Below are 24,314 nucleotides of genomic sequence, written 5' to 3' on the forward strand. Positions count from 1 at the left end.
GTTGCTCAGAATATGTGGCTTGTATGGACACAGCATAGGTGCTCATTACATCTTAACTGAATGTACATATGGTAGTGCTCATGACTTTTGCATGAATGGACACATAATAGGTGCTGTGAGCTGTTATGTGGACACAGAGTAGATGCTCATTATATTTCGGGCAAATGGATACATAGTAGGTTGCATGAATGGACACGTAATAGGTACTCACGACTGTTGCGTGAATAGACAGAGTAGGCGCTCATGAACTGTTGGGTGATACATGAAAGGCCAGCAGGCCTGGAAGGCAGCAATTTGGGGGTAACCTCCCCTGCCCCCACCCCACCCCAGTTTCCCTCGTGTGGATAATGTGGAGTGAGGCCGGGTTAAACATTAGCCGGCAGGTGATCCCTGGGGAAGGCCAGCTTCGGGACCTAGCGCCTTCGGGAAGGGGCTGTTAAGGGCCGACTCTCTGGGTCCGCCGACCTACCAGTGCGTGGGGAGGGGCGGAGACCCAAGGCCACAGAGCGCCCCCTTCCGGCATCCCGGATAGCAGCGATTTAGCCCGCAGCGCGGCCGTGAAGCCTGGGGCCTCACTTCGTCCCCCGTTGGCAGCGCCGGGCTCCAGCCCCAAGGGAATGCAGGTGTATGGAAAAGAGGTACACAAAGGGCTAGTTTTATATTTGTTAAAAATGCTTATGGACTGCTTACAGGATGCCAGGCACTGTGCGACAGTAGGGACAGAGAGTGAACAACCCCAGCCATCCTTGCCCTCCTGGGTCTCACAGTTCAGCGGGAACGGATTCAAGTGAAATCCAAAGGTCTCTGCCCTACGAGGGGACCTGACCATAAGACGCCTTAACCCGGAGGGCCTTTCTTATTTGTTTTTCTACTCCCGTTTGTTTTCATGGACAAGCATGTTGCTCCCAGTGAGAACTCTGATTTGGGATTCCCATGTTTGGATAGTGAATAATAGTATCTCCTTTCTGAGGTTGATGTGAAGATTAAATGAGGTACATTCTCAATACACATTAGTGGTCACTACCAGGTTTCAAGCCTGACCCACCGCTTTTCAATTCCAGGACCCAGCTGGGGTCCCCTTAGCTGCAAATAAACCCCTAAATTTGGCACCTGCAAATCCAACAAGAATGAGGAACTCTATATATATTAGCTTGGTGGAGTTGACCCAACCAGAAACCCCTGATTCTCAGCCAGACTAGTTCTTCCTCTGTATGAGATGCTTTACTTTCATTATATTCATAACAACCCTGAGGGTGGGTCCTATTATTATTTCCATTTTGCAGAGAAAGAAACTGAGGCAGAGATTAAGTAATTTGGCTAAGGTCTTAGAAGCTAGTAGGAGGCATAGAACAGATTGCAGTCTCAGTCAATCTGATTCCAAAGCTTGTATTATAACCCACTACCTCCCTGGGACATCAGATAAGTGGCAGGATAGGGGTATGGGACATTTCAGAGGGCCAGTCTCTGAGAGGGTTTTTCACAGTATGCTTTTCTGGGAGGCAGCACCTGCTATAGTAGTTAGGCCAGGCGTGGCTTCCTCCTTCTTAGTGAAAGGTGGGTGAAGAGGGATGTCCTTTTCATAAATGCTTCATAAATTTTGCTGTTATAGACTGAATGTTTGTGTCCTCCCCCAAATTCATATGTTGAAGCTCTACACACCCACCCCACCCCCAAGTGTGATAATATTTGCACATGGGGCCTTCGGGAGGTAATTAGGTTTAAATAAGTTCATGAGGGTGGGGTCCCCATGATGGGATCAGTGCCCTTACAAGAAAAGGAAGAAAGATTGGATCTCTTTCTCATTCTCTCTCTCCCTCCCCCTCTCCCTCCCATGTGAGGACACAGCAAGGAGGTGGCTGTCTGCAAGCAAGAAAGAGAGTCCCCACCAGGAACTGAATCTGTCAGCACTTTGATCTTGGACTTCCAGCCTTTAGAACTGTGAGGAATAACATGTTGTTTAAGCTACCCAGTTTGTGGTATTTTGTTATAGCAGCCTGAGCTAAGATAATTGCTAATATATTTGGGGGCTGAATCTGGTCCCCTAATCTTTCATCAATAAACTTTTTTTTTTTTTTGGCCACTCTGTGCAGCTTGTGGGATCTTAGTTCCCCAACCAGGGATTGAACCTGGGCCCCAGCAGTGAAAGCACCGAGTCCTAACCACTGGACTGCCAAGGAATTCCCAATAAACATTTATTGAATATCTCCTAGGTTCCCATTAATTCAACAGATGCTTATTAAATTGTTATCATGTGGTCATTCAACAACATTTATTGAGGGCCTACTGTGTGCTGGGCTAGCAAACCCAGCCAGGTCTTCAAGGAGATCTCTCAGTCTAGTGGGGACTCCTTAACATCAGTACCCAGAGGAGACATGGCTTACTCATTCACACACACATACCTGCCCACTGCAACGAGGGTTTCCTGCACAACATGATGCTTAGTAAGTAGCTTTTCAATTAACACACGATGCAAGGTCCAGCAGAAACTCAGCTGTATAAGTACAGTTCGGTTCCTGTCTTTCCAGAGCCTTTATTCTAGGGGCAGGAAGTGAATAATACAAGACAACACAGAGACGTGAGCCTGAAGACCTATGTTACAGATGTAGGAGAGATGATAGGAACCGGGACAGGTGAATGGCAGCAAATCCCAAACTCTAGCCCTTGACCTTAGCCAAGTCATCGCATCTCTCTTAGTTTCCCTATCTGTGAAATGGTGATCCTCATGCCTGTTATGGAGCTGTGTGAGGCTCTACTGAGAGGGCACACAAAGGGCTCCCACCAATGCCGGGAGGGGAGAAAAAGAGTGCAGCAAATGGTAGCTATTATTGTTATTAATGAAGCCTGCAACCCACTGTGAGTGGGGGCCCAGGCACAAGAATGGAGTGATGGCAGGAGTGAGATCAGGGTGACTTATTAACCTTGAGCAGGCAGCCTGGGGCGATCTCTCCCTGTTGGTGCTGGCTTTCTGTGGCTGAGGGCTGGGGCTGACTATGGGTGGAGTGTTTATTCTGGGAATCAGCCCTGACTGTTCCTCACTCCCTGCTCCAGTGAGAAAGAAGGGCTTTGAGTCAGAACTGAGGGCCCTGCTGGGCCCAGCATGTATGACCCAGCCCACCTGCCAGCAGGGCCCCTGGCTGAGAATGCCCAGGGGCCAGCAAGGTCATTTGGGTTTGAGACACACTCTCCCCGTGGGGACTCACCTGACCCCTTGAGGGCCTGAAGTGCTCAGCTTTTGGGGTTCTGGAGGCTGAACTCTGAATGCCAGCCTGGAGTGAGTCTCCTGGGTTGAGGGGGTGAGGGAGGGGGAGATATTGAAGTGGGGGGTGTCTATGCTGTCTTCTCAGCCCCTGGCTCCTTCATCAGGGCCAGCTTCATGGACGTTCACCTGTGCAGTTGCACGAGCCTGACATTTAGCAGGGCCCATGCTTCGCTGAATGTTCTGCCGTCACTATCTTGAGATTGTTAATCATTTTTTTTTTTAATTTCTTTTTTTTTTTTTTTTTTGGTACGCGGGCCTCTCACTGCTGTGGCATCTCCCGTTGCGGAGCACAGGCTCCGGACGCGCAGGCTCCGCGGCCATGGCTTACAGGCCCAGCCGCTCTGCGGCATGTGGGATCTTCCCAGACCGGGTCACGAACCCGTGTCCCCTGCATCGTCAGGCGGACTCCCAACCACTGCGCCACCAGGGAAGCCCTCTTAATCATTTTTGAACACACTGTTCAAAACTGAACCAGTGCATTTTCATTTTGCACTGGGTCCGGCAAATTGTGCAGCCTGTCCTGCCCTCATGCTTTGGTTTCCCCCAGTCTGTAGCTTTTCCCTTGAATGAGGCGTTCAGACCCACCTCTCAGCCACGCCCAGCTAGCCAGGAGTGCCTTAAGTAAGCCCATTTCCTGCAAGGGGGGGTGGGGGGTACAAGCACCTGCCCCTCCAACCTATTGGTACCTACCTTTCCGGAAAAAGCCCAAGGCCGGCTGTGTGGTGGTGGGTAAGTCACTCAACTTTCTGACCTTCTGGTTCTGACAGTACTGTACTTATCTGAGTTGGACTGTTGGGAGAGTTAAAATAGGTAGTTCATATAAACATGCACAGTGCCTGGCACAGAGTAAGCGCTCAATAAGTTAGAACTATTATTATGTTTTAAAAATGAAGATTATTACAGGCGCTAACTTGGAGGGAAGGGTTAGCCCCATCCCTACGGACCTGCCCCAGGAAGGAGGAGCCGCCCCTCCCCTGACCCCGCCCCGCTGTCTTCCGAGGGAGGAGACCCCCCCCCATCCCAGGCAGGGACGAGGGGGCGGAGGAGTGGGAGCGACACATTTTTGAGTCGTGACCAAGTGGAAACTCCCTCCCCAAGGCGGAAGCCGGGGGCGCCCCACTGGGGCCGGAGCCTCCGCCGAGGCGGGATCCGCAGCTTGGGGGGGGGGGGCAGGGCACCGCGGGGGACCCGGTCCCCGCCCCTCACAGCCTCATGAATATGAATGAGCCGGCGGGGGAGAGCAGAAGTGCGAGGCGGCCCCGACCCGGCTGGCTCCGCCCCCGCCTCGGGCCCGCGACCGGGGGCGTGGCCAGGCCGCAGACGCCCGGCCCCTCACACCCCGCGAGGGGCCTCCTTCCGGCGGGCGCGCCCCGGACGTGACCTCGCGGGCACGCGCCGGAGCCGCCCTGGGGGAGGTACGCGCACCCCTCTCGCAGGTAGGGCCGCCCTTTGTCCCCGGCGCCGCCCCCCGGAGTCCCGGTTCCCGCTACCCACCCCGGCCCGCGGCCCCAGCGCGCGCTGCCCTTCTTGCTTCGGCCCGGCCTGGCGGCCCCCAGGGCGAAATCTGGCCCCTGAACCAGGCTCCCAGGCGCTCCCGCAGCCGGGTAGACGCGATAGGAACTCTTCGTTCACTCCAGCGTGGGCACCCGGGGTGGAGAGGGCTGCAAAAGCCCTGCCCTCACAGGGCTTGTGCTCCAGGGCGAGAGGCCGGCGGGTGAATCAGTAGAATGTCCACTATGTCGGATGAGTGTCAGGGTGAAGACAAAAGCGGGGGACGGACATCCAGGCGGCTAGGAGGGTCCTTGAGAAGGTGACTTTTGAGCGAAGTCTCGGAGGAAGCGAGGGAACAACCGGTGCCTGGGGGTGTTGGGGGCAGCCGGGCATTGAGGCCGGTGTGCCTGGAGTGGAGAGAGGGGCAGAAAGAAAAGACGGAATCATGACAGTAATGGCTCAGTGTTGAGCAGGTGCCTGGCAAAGTGTTAGGTGCTCTATGCATATTATTTCCTTTAAGCCTCAGGACAGCGCAGATGTGGGCGCTACCATTGTGTGAGAGGAAATCAGGCTCAGGCAGCTAAATAACTTGCCCAAGGTCACACAGCATTGGAGCCCAAGGAGACTGGGGTCATTGCCTGAAACACCCAGGAGGCCCAGGGTAGGGTGACCTTGACCAAGTCCGGTCCTCTGTGCCGCGCGCCTCAGTTTCCTCCCAGAGTGCTAGAGGGAGAGGGTGTGATTGACCTCCTGAAGTGAAAGATGGGCGGGCAGGGTCCTTTTGCTGACCATCTGCGCAAAAGCCAGCTGGTTGTAATTCATACCCAGCAAATGGGGACCTGAAACCGAGCCTGAAATCAGTGCACAGAACAAGGGCGTAGCAGGAGCCTTCGAGGATGTCTGTTCTCTTGGGAGAGGCTTTTGTTGTCTGGGAAGCACTTGTCCCCCTTTCGGCTCTGGTGCAGGTACAAGTGGCTTTGGGGAGAGAGGGCAGAAGGCCCAGAGCCTGGAAGAGGCTGCTTTTGGGGGTGGTTGGGGGGAGCCCGGTGCGGCTGAGTGCTCCGGAGCAGTAAAAAAGGTGGAGTCAGCCAGGCAGGCTGTGTGCTGGCCAGCAAGTGCAGAACAAGCAGAATCCCCCAAACATCCCTGTGAGTCTGGAGAGATTCACACGCACACGCACAAACACAAAACACACGAAACCCGCCCATGTCTGCACCTGCAGCACATTCTCTGACTGCTGCGCAGACCAGAGGGTAAGAGCCTCAGGGCTACCGATCTGGCTCTGCTGGCCATGCTGACCGGTTCTCTGCTTTGGGAAGGGGGGGAAATGTTTTCGTGTTCCTGTGAAGATCTGCTTGTGCCTCTGATCCTGAGAAGGGCTGTGGGTTTCTAATGGGGCAAGGATGGTGAGTCTTCTGCAATTTGCCCCTTCTCCAGCCTGGCACAGCCTCCAGCCTTGGCCTTTGGGCTGTGGTGTGAAATGTGGCCCTGGGAGGGTTAGGGGTGCCACCCAGCCCCCTGTGTTGGAGTCTCCGGTCAGTAAGAGGTCCTGGTGGTACAGGACCACAGCAGAACTTACTGTCAGGCCTGTTTGGTAGATGCTCAGAAAGTTTAAGTGGTTTGCCTGAGCATGCACAGCTGTAAAAGAGCAGAGATGGGATCCTAGTCCAAACCATTTGACTGCAGAGCCCAAGCCCTGCCCCTCTGGGAGCTGATTCACCCCTGTAGAGGGGATACATTTCGTGTTTGGCCTGGAGACCCCCACACACACACATACTCTGTGAGGTTGTAGGGGTGGCAGACGGGATGATGACCAAAGGGGATGGAGACACTTTCTGCTTTTCTTCTCAGCCACACCGTCCCCAGACCTTGTCACCAGGCCTTTGTGTCTGGGTCAAATTGGTCAGTCCTTTCTCACGGTGGGACTGGTGCGGGTGGGGCCAGAGGCACCTTGGGGGCCGGCAGAGGGCTTCCTCCTCATGAAGTTTGGGGGTCAGGTGAAAGACTCTCACTCTACCTGGGCGCCTAGGACCTCCCGTACACCCTGGCCTTTAACTAAGGGGGCAGCTGGAGTTCTGGTCACTGACCAGGTGGGCCAAGAGTGTGGGAGTGTCTGGGTGGAGGTCTAGAGGTCTGAGGCGGCACATGTGAGTCCTGAGACTCATGTGGATAAATGTGGATAGAATGCCGGAAAGAGGTGAGGGCTGGTCCCCTCAGGTGAGTCTCCGTGCATTGCATTGTCGCCTACTGAGCTGGTGATATTCTGAGCCTTACAGCCCCAGTGGATTCTCAAACTGAGAGACTTACTGAACCGGTAAGTCCAGGGTGGGGCCCGGGGATCTGCATTTTTAACAAGCTCCAGATGCATGTGAGCCTCTGACTAAACCTGGAAAACCACTGTCCTGGACTTCCCAGCCAGGCAGCTGTGAGAAACCCCTTCTAGCAAATCCAGAGCCTGATGTGTGTAAATGCTTTCCACGACTGAATTTAAATGCATTCCACTCTCCGTTGGGGTGCTGTCATCAGCTGAGCTTCTCCCCTGTTGAAAATAAATGATGGGGGGCTCCCCTGGTGGCGCAGTGGTTGAGAGTTCGCTTGCCGATGCAGCGGACACAGGTTCGTGCCCCGGTCCGGGAAGATCCCACATACCGCGGAGCGGCTGGGCCCGTGAGCCATGGCCGCTGAGCCTGCGTGTCCGGAGCCTGTGCTCTGCAACGGGAGAGACCACGGCAGTGAGAGGCCCGCGTACCGCAAAAAAAAAAAAAAGAAAATAAATGATGGACTCTCAAGCGATAGTCCTGCCTCCATCCCTCCCCAGCCAAGTTTCCCCAGAGAGCAGGCCACCCCATAACCTGCTCAGTGCTGAGCTGTCCCGAGCTGTCCCCTCGGCAGCACTTCCTGTGGAGACCTCCTCCCAGCCGCCTCTCCGCAACAGCCTGTGCTCCTGCTCACCTGAAGCTCTCTGGGGTCTGTACTGCCTCCCCTGCCTGTGGCCCCCTAAAACCAGGTATTCCCTAGGGTTCCATCCTTGGGTCTTCTCGGCTTGATGCTTTCCTCAGTTGCAGAGGCAAAAGTGAGGGGAACCCCATCTCTATTCAGGAGAGCACCCCAAACTTACACCCAGTCTTTGGGGTGCACCAGGCCTACATTTTTAGGGGATAGCTTGATATCTCCCCTCAGCTAACCCCCTGGAGCTCTTCGATGTAGGGTCTTTGACTTGAGGGGAGTCTGGTCACACCTGTCACCCTAGAGTGGTCCAGCCGCTGTGGGTTCTGCCAGGCTCCTTCTATGCCGCACACGCTGGTAGAGGAAAGAGTGCCCCTCTCAGTAGCCGGGCTTCCCTTCTGGACACTTCTGACTTCTTTTTGCTTTCCCTGATAAAACTCTTAGTACCGCCTCATCTTCCTGACTCCCCTCATTGGTGTCTGTCCTAGTGCCCCAGGCTTGCAGCCTTGAGGTCTCTTTGCACCTTTTCTTCTCCCCCAACCCCCCCAGGCATGGTCAACTTCTGCTTTGGCAGCATCTCTGGCGTCCGTCCATCCGTCCACCCGCTGTTAGGGGCCTCTGAGCTCCCCAGCGGCCTGCCTACTTTCTGAGAACCAGACTCTGAGCCCAGGGGCATCAGTTGAACAGGCAGGTCTGCCTCAAGACCAGCCCATCTGTCACCTGCTCGGAGGCTGCCTGGCTTCCCTCCATCTGTGTCAGGGGCCACGTGGCGTTGGGTCAGTGTCCCCGCCTGGAGTCAGGGGTCTTGGTTCAGATCCTGTTTTTTTTGTTTTTTGGCCACGCTACCTGGCTTTTGGGATCTTAGTTCCCCGGCCAGGGACGGAACCCAGGCCCCCGCAGTTGAAGCGTGGAGCCCCAACCACTGGTCCACCAGGGGATTCCCCAGATCCTGGTTTTTGCCATTCCCAGCATTCTAACTGGACAGATTCCTTGAGCCCCCAGAGTTCCTGTTTCCTGTCTATAATGTCAAAGCTGGTAATAATAGTCCTATCTCACAAGGTTCTTGTGAGGATTTATGTTTCATGACCTCGTCTCTAGAAGTCCTTGGCCTGGAATACTGCTTGATCTTTATCACCACGTTTAATCCTCAAAACCATGCTGTCAGGTAGGAAGTCGCTGTCAGGTAGGAAGTCACTGTCAGGCCCATTTTGTAGATGAGGCAGGGGAGGCTCAGAGAAGCCAAGTGATTGGCCCAAGGGCACACAGCTACAAAGTAGCAGAAGTGGGATTCAAGTGCAAACCAGTTCACCCAGGAGCCTGAGCTTCTAACAGCTAATCCCCTCTTTGGGTTCTCTTTCTTCATCTTCTGTTCATTCATTCACTCATTCAGCAAATTTTTTTTTTAAGTTCTTTTTTTTTTGCTGCGTTGGGTCTTCGTTGCTATGCGCAGGCTTTTCTCTAGTTGTGGCGAGCGGGGGCTGCTCTTCGTTGGGGTGCGCGCAGGCTTCTCATTGGGGTGGCTTCTCTTGTTGCAGAGCACAGGCTCTAGGCGTGTGGGCTTCAGTAGTTGTGGCTCGCGGGCTCTAGAGCACAGGCTCAGTATTTGTGGCGCGCAGGGCTTAGTTGCTCCTCGGCATGTGGGATCTTCCCGGACCAGGGCTTGAACCCGTGTTCCCTGCATTGGCAGGCAGATTCTTAACAACTGTGCCACCAGGGAAGCCCTTGGCAATTATTTATGCTGAATGAGTGAATGAATGTGTGCCTACTATCTAGGGCAATGAAGGAACAGAAGAAGCCCTGCCCTGTCTGTGAAGGCGCAGATAGGCTGAGATGCATAGGAGCTCCTGTAGGAAATTGCCCAAGGCCCCTCTTCCTCACTCTGCCCTAAGGTCACAGACCAGGACACCCCACCCTGCATCTCGCCTCCCCACTGCTCCTTGTACCTAAAGGCCTGCAGGCATTGGCCTGGATTTGGGTTTGACCCTTGTGAAGGAGGAAGTGGATCCTAGCAGGACCTGCTGTAGGGCTTGTAAGCCTTGGAATCTCCAGGGAGTGGGGGCAGTGCAGGCATGAAAGGAATGGGGATGCAGTTGTGTACCCCATGAGATACCACTTCAACCCAGCAGATGGCAGTGACAAAAAAGGAGGGGCAATAACAAGTGTTGAGGAGAAGAGGGAGGAATTGGAACCCTCTCCCACTGCCGGTGGGCATGTCAGGTGGTGCAGGCGCTGGCAGTTCTTCAGCATAGTCACCATTTGACCTGGTGATTCCACTCCCAGGTGTGCACCCCAGAGAAATGAAAACACATGTCCATGCAAAAACTCGTATGTGGATGTTCACAGCAGCATTATTCACAACAGCCAAAAGGTGGAAACAACCCAAAGGTCCATCAACAGATGAATGGATAAACAAATTGTGGTCTGTCCACACAATGGAATATTACTCAGGCATGAAAAGGAATGAAGTACTGACACAGGCTACCATGTGGATGAACTTCGCAAATGTGATACTCAGTGAAAGAAGCCATACACGAAAGGCCACATATTGTATGGTTCCATTTCTAGGAAATGTTCAGAATAGGCCAGTCCATAGACAGAAAGTAGATGTGTGCTTGCCAGGGGCTGGGGGCAGAGGGGTGTGGATGTAACTGGTAAGCAGTGCAGGGTTTCTTTGAGGGTAGTAAAAATATTCTAAAATTGATTGTGGTGAGGGTTGCACTACATTGAAATACTGAAAACCATTGAATTGTATACATTAAAATGGTAAATTGTATACTATGTGAATTATATCTCAATAAAACTTTTATTAAAAAAAATATTAGCCAGACACCCCTGCATTAATGCTGACAGAAGGCGCGAGCACAAGGACTCAAAAACTTGCTGAGCAATCGGGGGACATTATTTGGGGTTGCTATGCTGTGGTTCCCACGACAAGATCGCCGAGAAGTGACCCTGTAGATAAGGTTTCCGTTCATCCTTTAGGCCTCAGCTTCCATGTGACTCCTGAGAGAGGCCCCCACAACCCTCCCTTTGTCCCTTGTCATCTGTCTCAGTCCCTTCTTTCTTTCCTTTAGAGCTGTGCCCTCACTTGGAATTATTTTCTGTCTGTGGACCTGATTCTGTCTGACTCTCTTGCTGGGCTGAGTTCCGTGAGGTCAGGGACTTGTCTCTATCTTGCTTGCCGCATAGTAGGTGCTCAGTAAATTCCTGCTGTGTCAATGAGCCACATATACTGATAACAGCTGGGGGCGCCCAGGCTGGGGTCCATGCTCGTGCTCGCTGCAGGGGACAGAGCCAGCAGGGCGGATCAGGGTGTCTCCCGGCCCCAGTGGCATTCTTTTTCCAGAATGTCCCTGGAAAGGAAGCCCAAAGCCTGGTCTGGCTGGGAAGAGGCGATTGGGGAGGAGAGCGGAGCGGGAGCTGGGGCCGGGGGCGGGCCTGGGGAGGAAGTCTGCAGCCCCAGGCTGCCGAGGGCGCGGTGTCTGTGTTTGCACCTTTGGAATGTGGCTGATTCACTCTGGGGGGAGCCAGGCAGCCACCGCTGCCGCCTCGGATCCGACATCTGGAGGCTAAATTCCAGGAGGAGAGACGGAGTCTTGGAAGCAGATGTCAACTTTGAAGGTCAAACTGAGCCAGGGAGGAGGAGGCTGAGAGGGTCCCACACTCCCCACCCCCCCACCCCAGGATTCTGGGAGAGAGGTGAGGCCCCATCCCCAGCCTTATCCCAGCCCCTAAGCTACCAGGGCCCCGAAGGGGACAGCGTGGGGCAGGGAAACAGTGTGAGCTCTGCAGTCAGACCTTCCTTCAGAGAGCTCATATAACTGCAAAGGCCGAGGGCCTAGCTGGTCCAGTGCTCAGCAATGGCCCTGCGACACTGGCTTGCATCTCCTGGCCCAGTGTCCTCTGTGTGGGTTTACTCTCGGGCCTTCGCTCCCCAAGGCCTGCGAACTCCTAGCTTGCCTCTCCCTGGGGCGCCACTGAGACCCTAGGCTTGCCTCTTGTTGGCTCAGTTGGGGCCCAGCTCATCCTGGACACTGATGAGACAGGTCTGGGTCAGGAGCTCGCTGCAGTGCAGGGCCGATGCCCCAAGAACCACATGGAGAAAGTGGGAGTGGGAGGGGTCCCCCAAAAGAGCCAGTGCCAGGGGGTGGGCAGAAACAGCACTCTGCTGAGCTGCTCCCACAGAACTGCCTCCTGGGGCTTGTGCCAGGCACTGTGCTTGGCTTTATGGCTCTTACCTACTGGGGTGTCCCACTGGCTAAATTCCTTAAGCTCTCAGAAGCTCATTTTCTTCATCTATGAAATCTCATAGGATTCTTTTTGGGATTGACTGAGACAATGCTTGCAAATCCCTTGGCACCTGCCTGGCCTGGAGAAGGTTCTATGCTAACTAGCCTAGGTCCCTTTCTCTTCCCTGTATCTAGGTGCTGTGTGATCTGCCCTGTGGGCTGAAAGGATGATGTGTGTGTGTGTATGCGTGCGTGTGTGCACGCTCCTTTCTCTCCTCCAAGGAGCTTCTCCCAGGAGAGAGTTAGGGACTACTTGGGACAGAGGATGGAGGCAGGAGGGACAGGAAAGGGGTAGAGGGAGCAGCGGGTGGGCCTCACCTGTGAGCCTGCAGGCTCAGGCCTGCCTCTGGGAGTTGCCTCCGTATGCCCTCAGCTCCACCTGGGGCTGGAGGAGGGGCCCAGGCTCTACTTCTGGGAGTGGCTGCCTCTTTCCCTCCCGTGCCACAGCGTAAACGTGGTCGTTTGACATGGGTGTGTGTGTGGGGGGGGTGGTTAGGTGGTGAAGGGCCTGACCCAGGCTCGTCCATCTCCTATATTCTCTCTCTTGGAACCCTGGAACCTGGGGGGTGGCTCAGAAGAGGAAACTCGGTGCCCAGAGTGGTCCAAACCTCCTGGACACCTCCCGGGAACCTAGAGGTTCTGGGAGGGTGGAGGGCCAGCCTCCTGTAAGCTTTCTGCAACCATTTGTGAACTGAAGTAAAGCTCCTCCCAGAATCTGCTTGGGGCACAGGGAGTGCTCCAAGGAGTGTCCCCCGCCTTCCCCCAGGGCTCAGCGCCCTCCACTCCTGCCAGCCCTGCCTGCCAGCATCCCTCTGCGATGCCACACATCTGTGGGTGCCTGCTCATCCCCACCAAACCACCCACGTCCTCTGACTCATAGCCCAAATGCCACCTCCTTGGATTCCTGACAAGACTCCCGCACTCACAGTTATTCTCCTCTGGACGTGGTGGTGTCGGTACCTCTGTGCGGAGCTTATCTCCACATCAGCCAGCGTGGCGACTGGGGGCTCCTGCATCGGTCACTCGTTCACGTCCTGCACGCCCTGATCGTGACTCTACGACAGTTGTCCCGGGCTGGGACCAGGCTGCCCGGCTCTCTTCTGGGTGTCAAACATTTTTTGATGTGTTCATCTGGTCTCTTCCATTAAATGACTCTCTGAAGTTGAAGGACATAGTAACAGTAACGAGAACTACGTTTTCTGAGCTCTTACTAAGTGCTTTTTAAAAATTGAGGTAGAATTCACATCCCGTAAAATTCACCCCTTTAAAATAATACAATTCAGTGGGTTTTAGTATATTCACAGAGTTGTGCATCCATTCCACCATCTAATTCCAGAACATTTTCATCATCCCCCAAAAGGAACCCCAGGATATTCATCAATTGTAAGAAATGTACCGTTTACATGGGGGATTTGATAGTGGGGGCAGGGGGTGTATGGAAAATCTCTGAACCTTTGCTCAGTATTGCTTAAAAACTTAAAACTACTGAACTTAGGGAATTCCCTGGCGGTCCAGTGGTTAAGACCCCGTGCTTCCACTGCAGGCGGCGTGGGATCGATCCCTGGTCAAGGAACTAAGAGGTGCGGCCAAAAGACAAAAAAAAACTACTGAACTTAAAACTGCTTTAAAAAATAAAATCGATTTTGGGAATTCCTGGCGATCCAGTGGTTGGGACTCCGCGCTTTCATTGCCAAGGGCCTGGGTTCAAGCCCTGGTCGGGGAACTAAGCTCTCAAAAGCCGTGCCGTGCAGCCAAAAAAAGAAAAGAAAAAATTGATTTAGAAACAAAACAAAACAAAAAAGAACCCTGAACCCATTAGTAACCACTCCCCGTTCCTCCCCTCCCCACCACAGTCACTGGCAATCACCCGTCTGCTTTCTGACCCTACAGATTTGCCTGTTCGGAACATTTCATATATTGGGTTGGCTAAAAAGTTCATTTGGTTTTAAGTAGAAATAAAAGACATTTTTCATTTCCACTAAGAACTTTATTGAACAGCGTATTCATTAACCAAACGAACTTTTTGGCCACCCCAATAAATAGAGTCCCACAATATGTGGTCCTTTGTGTCTGGCTTCTTTCATCGAGCATCGTGTTTTCAAGGTTCATCCATGTTGTAGCCTGTGTCAGTGCTTCATTCCTTTTTATGGGTGAATAATATTCCACTGTATGGATGGATCAGCATTTGTTTATCCATCCATCCATCAAAGGACATTCGGGTTTTTTCTACTTTTTGTGAATAATGCTGCTATGAACATGCATGTACAAGTTTTTGTGAAGGTGAAGTTTTTCAATCTAAGTGCTTTTTGACAAATGACCCATTTAATCCTCACAGCAGCCCTCTCTGTTGGTGCTGGCATGATCCCCCTTCTGCAGGTGAGGAAAGCAAGGCTCAGAGAAGTGAGTCAAGGTCACACAAGGTCACAGCTGGAAGCTGTGGAGCTGGGACCTTCCTGCCTCCTGGCCAACAGGCCCCAGTGAGGCCTACTACGGTGCTTCTGTACATTTTTAGCAGAGCCTTGCCCACTGCTCTTAGTTTCGGCTCGTGGGATCTTGAGTCTTCCTTGCGGCATGTGGGAACTTGAGTTGCAGCATGAGGGCTTAGTTGTGGCATGCGGGCTCTTGGTTGTGGCATGTGGGATCCAGTTCCCCAACCAGGGATCGACCCTGGAGTGCGGAGCCCCAGCCACTGGACCACCAGGGAAGTCCCTCCCACAGTAAATGTTGCTAACTCTTCAAACAAGGGCCATGCAAACCTCAAGCCCCGGAAGTGCTCTATGATCTGTCAAGGTGAGTGGTCACCCGCTCAGTGATCCTGTGGCTCCAAGGGCTGCATCTTAAGCGGTTACAGGAGATCTCTACCACCATAGAATGATCATCTACAGATCCAGGCAGGACCAGGCCTTTCCCCTGCTTCCTCTGGATGCCGTTCTTACCACCTCACGGGGTACCAAGCCCCAAACATTACTGCCCCTTTTGTTCATCTGCAGCCTCTTTCCTGAGGTTCCTGGGCTGCCTTTCATCTCTTGCCTTCTTGGATTTGGCGCACAGCCCTGGGTCACCTGCCGGTAGACTTTGTTCCTTTTGCCTTCCTGGGAGCATGGCATGGTGGGTAATTGCTGTCAGACAAGCCCAGGTTCACTCTGGCTGTGTGGCTTTGGGCAAATTTCTGAACTTCTCTGAGCTTCTGTTTGCTCATCTGTGTTGGGGGGGGCGGGTCACACACACACACCCGCCAAAACTCTGATACGGCGGGTGTGGGACTGACTAAGGGCAGGGAGATGAGGGGCTCCCGCGGTGCCCAGCACCTCGCACACACTTGGGAAGTTGAGGTCGGTCCTCACGGCAGAGGCAGGCTGGCAGCGGGCCCAGGGAGGGGGCGGGGAGATTTGTGTGTCTCCCTGCCTTTGGAGCAGTGAGAGGCTCCCATGACTCAGTTCTGCCCAGAGGAGGGGGAAGTCAAGGCCAGACCTCTGAGGACCGGCCCCGAGGGACCTCCCATCCTCCTCCCCACTCTGCCCTCTGCCTGTTTCCCCACCCAGTGCTTCCGGCAGTGCTGGGCAGGGCCCCACACATACATACTCTGCTGGTCGCCTGGGCACACCCTCTGTCCCTTCCCCAGATCTGCAGCCCCGACTTGCTGCTCCATGGCCCAAGGGCTCAGACGCTGACCATGATCATGGACCACCTTGAGTGGGTGCCACAGCCCCATGGCCTGAGGCAGGAGGGGCAGTGATGTGGAGGGGACGTGGGCCGAGGATGGGAGGGCCTCCTCTGGCCGCTGGAACCGAGCTGCAGGCTCCTGCCAGGGAAACCCTCTCTCCTTGCTGCTGCCGCGGTGGCTCAGCTTTTCCCAGCCCTGCCTCTCTCCTCCTGCTTCTCACATTTCAGCTTCTGAGTTACTGGCATCACAGCCTGCTGCCACTGCTGCTGTGGTCACTACACCAGACAGATGTTAACCCCCAGTGTGCTGGCGGGAGCAGCACAGCCGCAAATGGGTGCAAGGTCCAGAGGTGTTGAGGGAGGAGAAAGCCGTCTTGAAACTGTCCTTTGCACCAGTCAGGTTGCCCTCTGGAGAGCTTCTCTCACCTCCTTCCTCCCTGTCCGCCCAAACTTGAATCCAAAGCCTTCCCTGACCCCTAGGAGTTGCTCCTTCCCTTGGCTGTCTGGGCACTGACAGTCAACCACAGAACATGGGTTCCATATCACCGTGAACTTGACCTTGTCATTTCAGCAGACAGGGTTTTCTCCCTCCACATCCAGCAGCTCCCCTCTTGCACCTGGCCATACCTGGGCAGGGCCTGGCCACCAGAACCAGGGGAGCTCTCAGCCTGGAGGCTATTCTAGGGGCAGCAGCACAGGCTGTTGAAGGAGCCAGGTGCTGGCACAGACTGGTCAGGTGACCTTGATAAGTCCCCAGGGTATAACAGGATTTAGGGGCCTGTAGTGAGGATAAAACGGGGAATGCAGGTAAAGCCGCCGGAGCAGCATCTGGCACACAGTGGCCCAGACCTCTCGTGCCCACATACACACATGCCTCCTGACATGCTAGGGTTCTGAGCTCCCCTCCTCAGGGAGAGCTACTCCCATTTCCTGGCAGCCTCCCCCCTCACAGCCCACCCAGGTCTGCTTTCTCATCAGAGAAGGCCTGTGTCCCTCCCCTGGCCTGGCTGGTCCCAGCCCACACTTTTCCATCCTCAAATGGGACTGGACGTCCCGCCTTGTCTCCCCGCCCCTGTCCACTCCTCCAGTGGGAGGAGAGCCCGCTGCCCAGAGGCACACTGGACAACCTCTCGAGCTCGGCAGCTCCCCAGCTGTCCTCATCCCGATTCCTCTCCTTCCTGCCTTTCTCCTGAACCCCAAATGCTCCCTCCCGGTTTCTCATGGCGCCTCTGCTGACCCTTCGTCCTATCCAGCCACACCCCCTTGGTGCCTTGGCTGACTTACTCTCTTTTGATGTTGACCAGAGGCTCTGTCCTCCCCTTCCCCTGCACCCCTGGTTAAAGGGCCCAGGCTGGGCGTCATTAGGTCCCCCTTTACTGCTATGCTGTGCCCCAGGCTACTGGGCTGCCTGGTGGGATTGTTATAACCGTCTTGTCAGCTTACAATCAACTGAGGAAGTGGTCACTCAGCCATTTCTGTCTAAAACTGAAAGTCCAGCCAGGGTGGCCATTCGCTGAGTTGTTTTGGTTTTTGGTTTTTTTGCTTTTAGTTTTTTTGCCACACCCAGTGGCTTGCGGAATCTTAGTTCTCCGACCAGGGATTGAACCCGGCCACGGCAGTGGGAGTGCCGAGTCCTAACCACTGGACTGCTGGGGAATTCCCTCACTGAGTTTTTATACAACTCAGTGGGATGCACCCAATCGAAGCAGATGGCCTGGTTCCTCCTTGTCCATGTGTTGAAAATCAGAGGGGCATTTCCCTGGGGGGACCCAAGACAGGGCGAGCTGGTGGAGGAAGAGGAGAGGAGAAGGCAGGAGCTCCCCCGTCATGGGCTGCAGTGTCAGGTCTGGAAACATGGGGTCAGGACTAAAGGGGGAAACGGGGGACACGCCACAGGTGGACTCCAGTCCCCTTTCCAAGAACTCCCTTATGAGCAAAGTGAACCAGATCGGGCTGTTAAAAGGAAGTGGGCATCCAGAGGTCAGGGCCTTTGGGCACCTTGACAAGCCTGGTGCCCCAGAATCTGCAGGGCCTTGGGGGTGTGGGGAGCTGGGCTGTCAGTCCTTCCACCCCAGTACCTGCCTTGGGTTCCCCCAATGTGCTCAGGCTCAGCTTGCACAAAAGCATCGTGTGTGCCAGGCTCCCCCTAGTGGTTGGGGGACCCCAGCCTTGTCGGCCCAGGAGTCTCCCTGTGACTAGGGTAAGAAAGGGGACCAGGGCATTGGGGGATATTGGGGTTTGCTCCAATCCACTGCAGAAGCGTCTGACCCCCATTCTGCCTTCCTGGGAGCATTCAGGATCCTCTCCCAGGCGGGGGCTTTTTGCTTCCCTGGGGCCTCATCCCTGCTCCAATGGCTGGTATCCACAACCCCCCACCACCCTGCCCCCCCCCTCAAGCAGGCTGGGGTTCCCCATATGCACCAGATTATGCTGGAGCCTTAGAGGTCAACGGGGGCCCTAAAGGCCATCTGGTCCTTCTATCCACCACTCCTGGCGTATTTGTGTAGAGGATAAAGCCTCAAATTAGGGTTGGGGCCCTAGGTTCTTCTTCAGGCTCCATCTCCAATTCTCTGTACATCCTGAGGGACGTTCCTTAACTTTCTGTGCTTCTCCTTCATGGTCCCCCCTCAATAGTAGCAGAATTCTCCAATGACCCCCAATGACCTTTGCCCTCGTATACTCCTCCCCCTTGAGTGTGGGCGGAACCTGTGACTATGGCATCACTCCCGTGATTAGGGTGTGTTATATGGCACAGTTGCCCTTGAGGTAGATTATCCAGGTGGGCCTGACCTAAGCACACAAGACCTTTAAAAGCAGAGTTTTCTCCAGCTGCTTGTGGAAGAGGAAATTAGAGAGATTCAAAGCGAGAGAGGGAATCAACATGTGGGACTCTCTCTCTTCCTCAGATGGTGGGGCCACGGGACAAGGTCCTGAGGATGGTCTTCAGGAGCTGACAGTCCAGAAGACAACGGGACGTCAGTCCTACAGCTGCAAGGAACTGAATCCTGCCAACAAACAGTGACTTTGGAAGGGCATCCTAGCCCCTGATGAGATTGCAGCCCCGCTGACACCTCGATTTCACCCGGCAGGACTCTGAGCCGAGAGCCCAGCCGTGCCACACCTGGCGATGATAAACGGTGCTGTTTCAAGCCAATAAATTTATGGAAATTTGTTACACAGAAGCAGGAAATGAATACATCATCTGTCCAAGGAGAAGAACAGTATTCTTGACACGCATGTAGGATAAAAGTTTAAAACTGAGAAAAATGCACCCCCCCTCCCAACGAGTGCTATGTAGAGTGGAAACCTGCCTCGGCCTCTGTGCTGACAGTCTTCCTGGCTGCAGTTTAAATCCACATTCTCAGGGTTCCCATCTCTCACCTGAACCTCCAACCAGCCTCAGAGGAAGGCAGGTGTGTTCTGAGAAGGGCAGTGCCGATCACACCATCAGGGCAGCCAGATCCCACTTTGGCTGAAGAAAGAAGCTCTGGAACCCTCTGCTGTAGGGGATCCCTGTGATTTCTGGGGCTCCCGGGACTTCTGGACATCTTTAGGGTCAATAAAGCTGTTTTTAACCTAACATCTTTATTTGGGCTTCCCTGGTGGCACAGTGGTTAAGAATCCGCCTGCCAATGCAGGGGACACGGGTCCCAGCCCTGGTCTGGAAAGATATCACATGCTACGGAGCAACTAAGCCCAGGCACCACAACTACTGAGCCTGCGCTCTAGAGCCCACAAGCCACAACTACTGAAGCCCTGCAAGCCTAGAGCCAGTGCTCCACAACAAGAGAAGCCAACACAATGAGAAGCCCCCGCACCGCAACGAAGAGTAGCCCCTGCTCGCTGCAACTAGAGAAAGCCAGCGCGCAGCAACGAAGACCCAGCGCAGCCAAAAACAAAAACAAACAAAAACCCCCAACATAACAGCTTTATTAGATATAATTCACATACCATATAATTCACCCATCTAAAGTGTAAAATTAAGTGGGGTTTTTTTTTGTACAATCAATTTTGTAACCGTCACCACAATCAATTTGAGAACATTTTTATCACCCCCCAAAAGAAACCCCATACCCACTAGCACCCACTCCCCATTTCCCTCTGACTACCCCTCATTCCTTGGCAACCACTAATCTACTTTCTACCTCTGTGGATTTGCCTATTCTGGACATTTTATGGAAACGGAATCATACAATATGTAGCCTTTTGTGTTTGGCTTCCTTCACTGAGCATCGTGTTGTCAAGGTTCATCCACGTTGTGCCACGTATTAGTACTTCATCTGTTTTTATCCTAAGTAATACTCCATTGGATGGATAGACCATGGTTTTTTGATAGACCAGTCATCAATAAAGCCTACTGCTGACTCTCATTCACTCCTCCCACCTGGAATTTGGGGGTGGGGTTGGGGGAAGGGGAGCAATGGGGAATTTTGGGGAGGGGGGCTGATTGGGCTTGGGTTTGACAACATAGAGGAAGGAAAGCTGGGTTTTCAGGTGTCCCAGGCCACACTGCTGTCCCCGGCTCTTTCCCCCAGGCCGAGCCAGCCCCTTCTCCACACCCGCTTTCCAAAGCAGTGTCTGATCAGGGTCTCCAGCCCCAGAGTCCTGCTGCAGGTGGGCCAGCTCTCTGCCAGCTCAGTACATGATAATCTGCATTTCTAACACCGATCATCTACGGGCAGTTATTTGATGACAGTCTTCACAGAGACTCCCCTTTTAAAGGGCAAACTGTCTGCAGGCTGATTTTCACACCATCAGATCCTACCTGGGAGTGTCTTTACTGTAAAGGAGAGGAGCCCCACATTCAACAGAAAAGAACCTTACAACACGCCTGCTTCCTTTCACTGTGACAAGTTTTTGGGTTTTTTGCCTTTTAAAAAAAATTTTTTGGCTGCGCCACACAGCATATGAAATCTTAGTTCCCTGACCAGGGATCAAACCCATGCCCCCTGCACTGGAAGGTGGATTCTTAACCACTGGGCTGCCAGGGAAGTCCCATCACTGTGACAAGTTTGAGCAGGGAAGGGGGAAAGCTTGGCTTCTCCTGTGTCCCTCTCCTGCACATCACCAAACCCTGTCATTCTCTCTGGGCCCACTCAGATGTCTCTGGCCACTGCCGCCCGTGGCAACTCAGTACCAGTGATAATAGGAAATAACACTTATTAATGCTACGACATGCCAGGCGTGTCAGCGACTTCTCGTGACAGCCTGCAAGCTATGTGCTATACGGTCTCTGTTTTACAGACCGGGAAGCTGAGTCAGGTCAAGGAACTCGCCCGCAGTCACCCTGTTAACACCTGGAGCTGGGGTTCGGGCAGAACCTAGATTCTGAATCACACTGCATGGCCTCAAGTCCTTTCTGGAAGTCTGTTGTCCGAAGAGCAGGGAGTGTGTGTAGACAGAGACAGAGGTCTGAGGACTGTGGCCCTGGGATATCTCGGATGCCAAGTAGAAAAGAACTTCAAGAAGTTCAGGTAGGAAACTCCGTGGTGGTCCAGTGGTTAGGATTCCGAGCTTCCACTGCTAGGGGCCTGGGTTTAATCCCTGCTTGGGGAATTAAAAAAAAAAAAACGATCAGATACAGTGAAGACAGAAAACAGGGCTCCTTGGAGTCACCACTGAGAGCAATTTTCATGAAGTCCTGGCTCCGGATGGAGTGAGCAGGATGGGAGAGTGAGCATAAGTACCCACTTCTGGGACAGGGAATTTTGCAGTCAAGGAGAGCAGCATAAGAGTGGTAGCTGGAAGGGGATGTATGATTGTGCTTTTTTTTTTTTGGCCGTGCGGAGGGGCTTGCGGGATCTTAGTTCCCAGACCAGGATCGAACCTGCGCCCTCGTCAGTGAAAGCGTATCGTCTCAAACACTGGACCGCCAGGGAATTCCCTTTTGTTATTGTTTTTAAATGGGAATAAAGACAGCTTGTTCTCGGTGTGGGAACGACCCAGTAGAGGGCACGAGGTAAGGATGCGGGGGCTGGGTGGGTGGGGGGACAGCCGCTGGAGAGACATCTTTGAAGAATTCACATGGAAGGTTTCTCCGTGCACGGACAGAGTGCGAACACGCATCCAGACACAGGTTAGGAGGCAGATTTCCGGTACAAGGAGGGAGGCAGAGGCGGTGACGGGAGCCTTTCGGAGAGAGGGAGGATGGACCAGGGCAACATGAAGGAATCGCCAGCTGCACAAATGAGGATCTTGTTCTGGCATTTAAAAGTGAGATGGTGGGATTTCCTTTTCCCAGCGCTGTTCAGCTCCAGGGGGCAGGGCTGGGGCAAGGCAGGTGGGGGTTAGACTCACAAGGGAGCGTGCATGCAAGATGATTATGTTGGTGGGCTGTGAAATCTAAGCTGGCAAAGGAGCAAAGTGAGAAGATAAGGGGCTTGCAGCACACCCCGGATCAATGGGGTCAGGCAAACTACAGCCCACGGCTCAAATCCAGCCCACTGACCATTTTTTTTATACTTAAAAGAAAAGGAAAATTTATTTATTTATTTGGCTGCACTGGGTCTTAGTTGCGGCACGCGGGATCTTTTTAGTTGTGGCATGTGAGATCTTTTAGTTGCGGCATGGGAGCTCTTAGTTGTGGCATGTGGGATCTAATTCCCTGACCAGGGATCAAACCTGGGCCCCCTGCATTGGGAGTGCAGAGTCTTAGCCACTGGACTACCAGGAAAGTCCCCCACTGACCATTTTTTAAAAACTTTTTTTTATTGTGGTCAAAAACATATAAAATTTGCCATTTTAAAGTGCACAATTCAGTTGCATTAATTACATTCACAGTGTTGTGCAACCATCACCACTATTTCCAAAAGTTTCCAACACCCGAAACAGAAACTCCATACCCATTAAGCAATAAAGCTCCATCTCCCCTCCCCCCAGCCCTTGGTAACCTCTAATCTACTTTCTGTCTCAATGAATTTGCCTATTAGATATTTCACGTAAGTGGAATCATACAACATGTGACTTTTTGTATCTGGCTTTTTTCACTTAGCATTGTGTTTTCAAGGTTCAGCCATGCTATAGTATATATCAGAACCTCATTCCTTTTTTAAAAAAATACTTATTATTTATTTATTTATTTGGTTGTGCCGGGTCTTAGTTGTGGCAGGCTCCTTAGTTGCGGCAGGGAAATCTTAGTTGCGGCATGCATGTGGGATCTAGTTCCCTGACCAGGGAAGGAACCCGGGACCCCTGCATTGGGAGCACGGAATCTTAACCACTGCACCACCAAGGAATTCCCTGGCGGTCCAGTGTTAACCACCACCACCACCTTGTTTGAATAGACATATTCAGATCTGAATAATATTCCCTTGTTTGAATAGACCACATTTTGTTTATCCATTTATCCATTGATGGACCCTGGGTTGTTTTCACCCTTGGCTATTGTGAATCATGCTGATGTGAATACTGGTATATGATCATCTGTTTGAGTCCTTGTTTTCATTCTTTTGGATGTGTACCTAGGAGTGGAATAGATGGAGCATATTGCAACCTCTGCCAGGTTTTGTATGGCTCATGAACTGAGAATGGTATGGTAGACAGAAAAATGACCTCCCCAAGATGTTCATGTCCTAATCTCTGGAACCTGTGAATAAGTTACCTTACATGGCAAAAGGGGCTTTGAAGATATAATTGAGTTAAGGATCTTGAGTTGGGGAAATTATTCTGGATTATCTGCTTGGGCCCAAGGTCATCATATAAGGGTGTGGGGGGGTCAGAGTCAGAGAAGGAGATGTGATGACCAAAGAAGTTGGAGTGATGCACTCTGAAGATGAAGGAAGCCAAGAAATGTGGGCAGGCTCTGGAAGCTGGAAAAGGTGAGGAAAGGGATTCTCCCCTAGAGCCTTCAGAAGGAGTGCAGCCCTGCTGACACCTTGATTTCAGACAAATACAACCCATTTGGACTTCTGACCTCCAGAGAATAATTTTTTTTTTAATTGGCTGCACTGCGCAGCTTTTGGGATCTTAGTTCCCTGACCAGGGATTGAACCCTGGCCCATGGCAGTGAAAGCACCGAGTTCTAACCACTGGACAACCAGGTAATTCCCTTGTGTTGTTTTAAGTCACTAAGTTTGTGGTAATTTGTTACAGTAGCAATAGGAAACTAACACAAATATTTAAAAAAAAATTTTATTGAAGTACAGTTGATTTACAATGAGTTAATTTTTGCTGTACAGCAAAGTGATTCAGTTATATATATATATTTCATATTCTTTTCCATTATGGTTTATCACAGGATATTGAATATAGTTCCCTGTGCTATACAGTAGGACCTTGTCGTTTATCCATCCTATATATAATAGTTTGCATCTCCTAATCCCAAACTCTCAGTCCTTCCTTCCCCACCCCTGCTCCTTTGGCAACCACAGGTCTGCTCTCTATGTCTGTGTGTTTCTGTTTCTTAGATATGGTCACTTGTGTCATATTTTAGATTCCACATGCAAATAACTTTTACACGCCCTTTATAGAAAAAGTTTGCTGACACCTAACTTAGAGCAAGAAGGTGAGGGGTAAAGTCAGGTACCAAGGATAAAGGGGATTTTGCTGAACACCCTTTGAGGGCTCCAGAGGGCACAGTGGACTGAATTAGGAGTTGGGAAGGGATCAGACTAAGGGGTGTACAGAGCCTCCTGGGAATGGAAAACGGCCTGGAGTCTGGGGACTTC

General features: G+C 52.7%; 1 protein-coding gene across 1 annotated transcript in view; it reads left to right on the forward strand.

The window, feature by feature from the left end:
- Positions 1–4,592: 4,592 nt before the first annotated feature.
- Positions 4,593–24,314, forward strand: part of TFAP4 (transcription factor AP-4) — a 33,518-nt gene continuing 13,796 nt past the window's right edge. Inside the window, exon 1 of the mRNA XM_067706810.1 lies at positions 4,593–4,695. The gene's annotated coding sequence lies outside the window, so the exon portion shown is untranslated. The remainder of the gene's footprint in view (positions 4,696–24,314) is intronic.

This window comes from Pseudorca crassidens, chromosome 15 (genome assembly GCF_039906515.1).
Source record: "Pseudorca crassidens isolate mPseCra1 chromosome 15, mPseCra1.hap1, whole genome shotgun sequence".
NCBI classification, from domain to species: Eukaryota; Metazoa; Chordata; class Mammalia; order Artiodactyla; family Delphinidae; genus Pseudorca; species Pseudorca crassidens.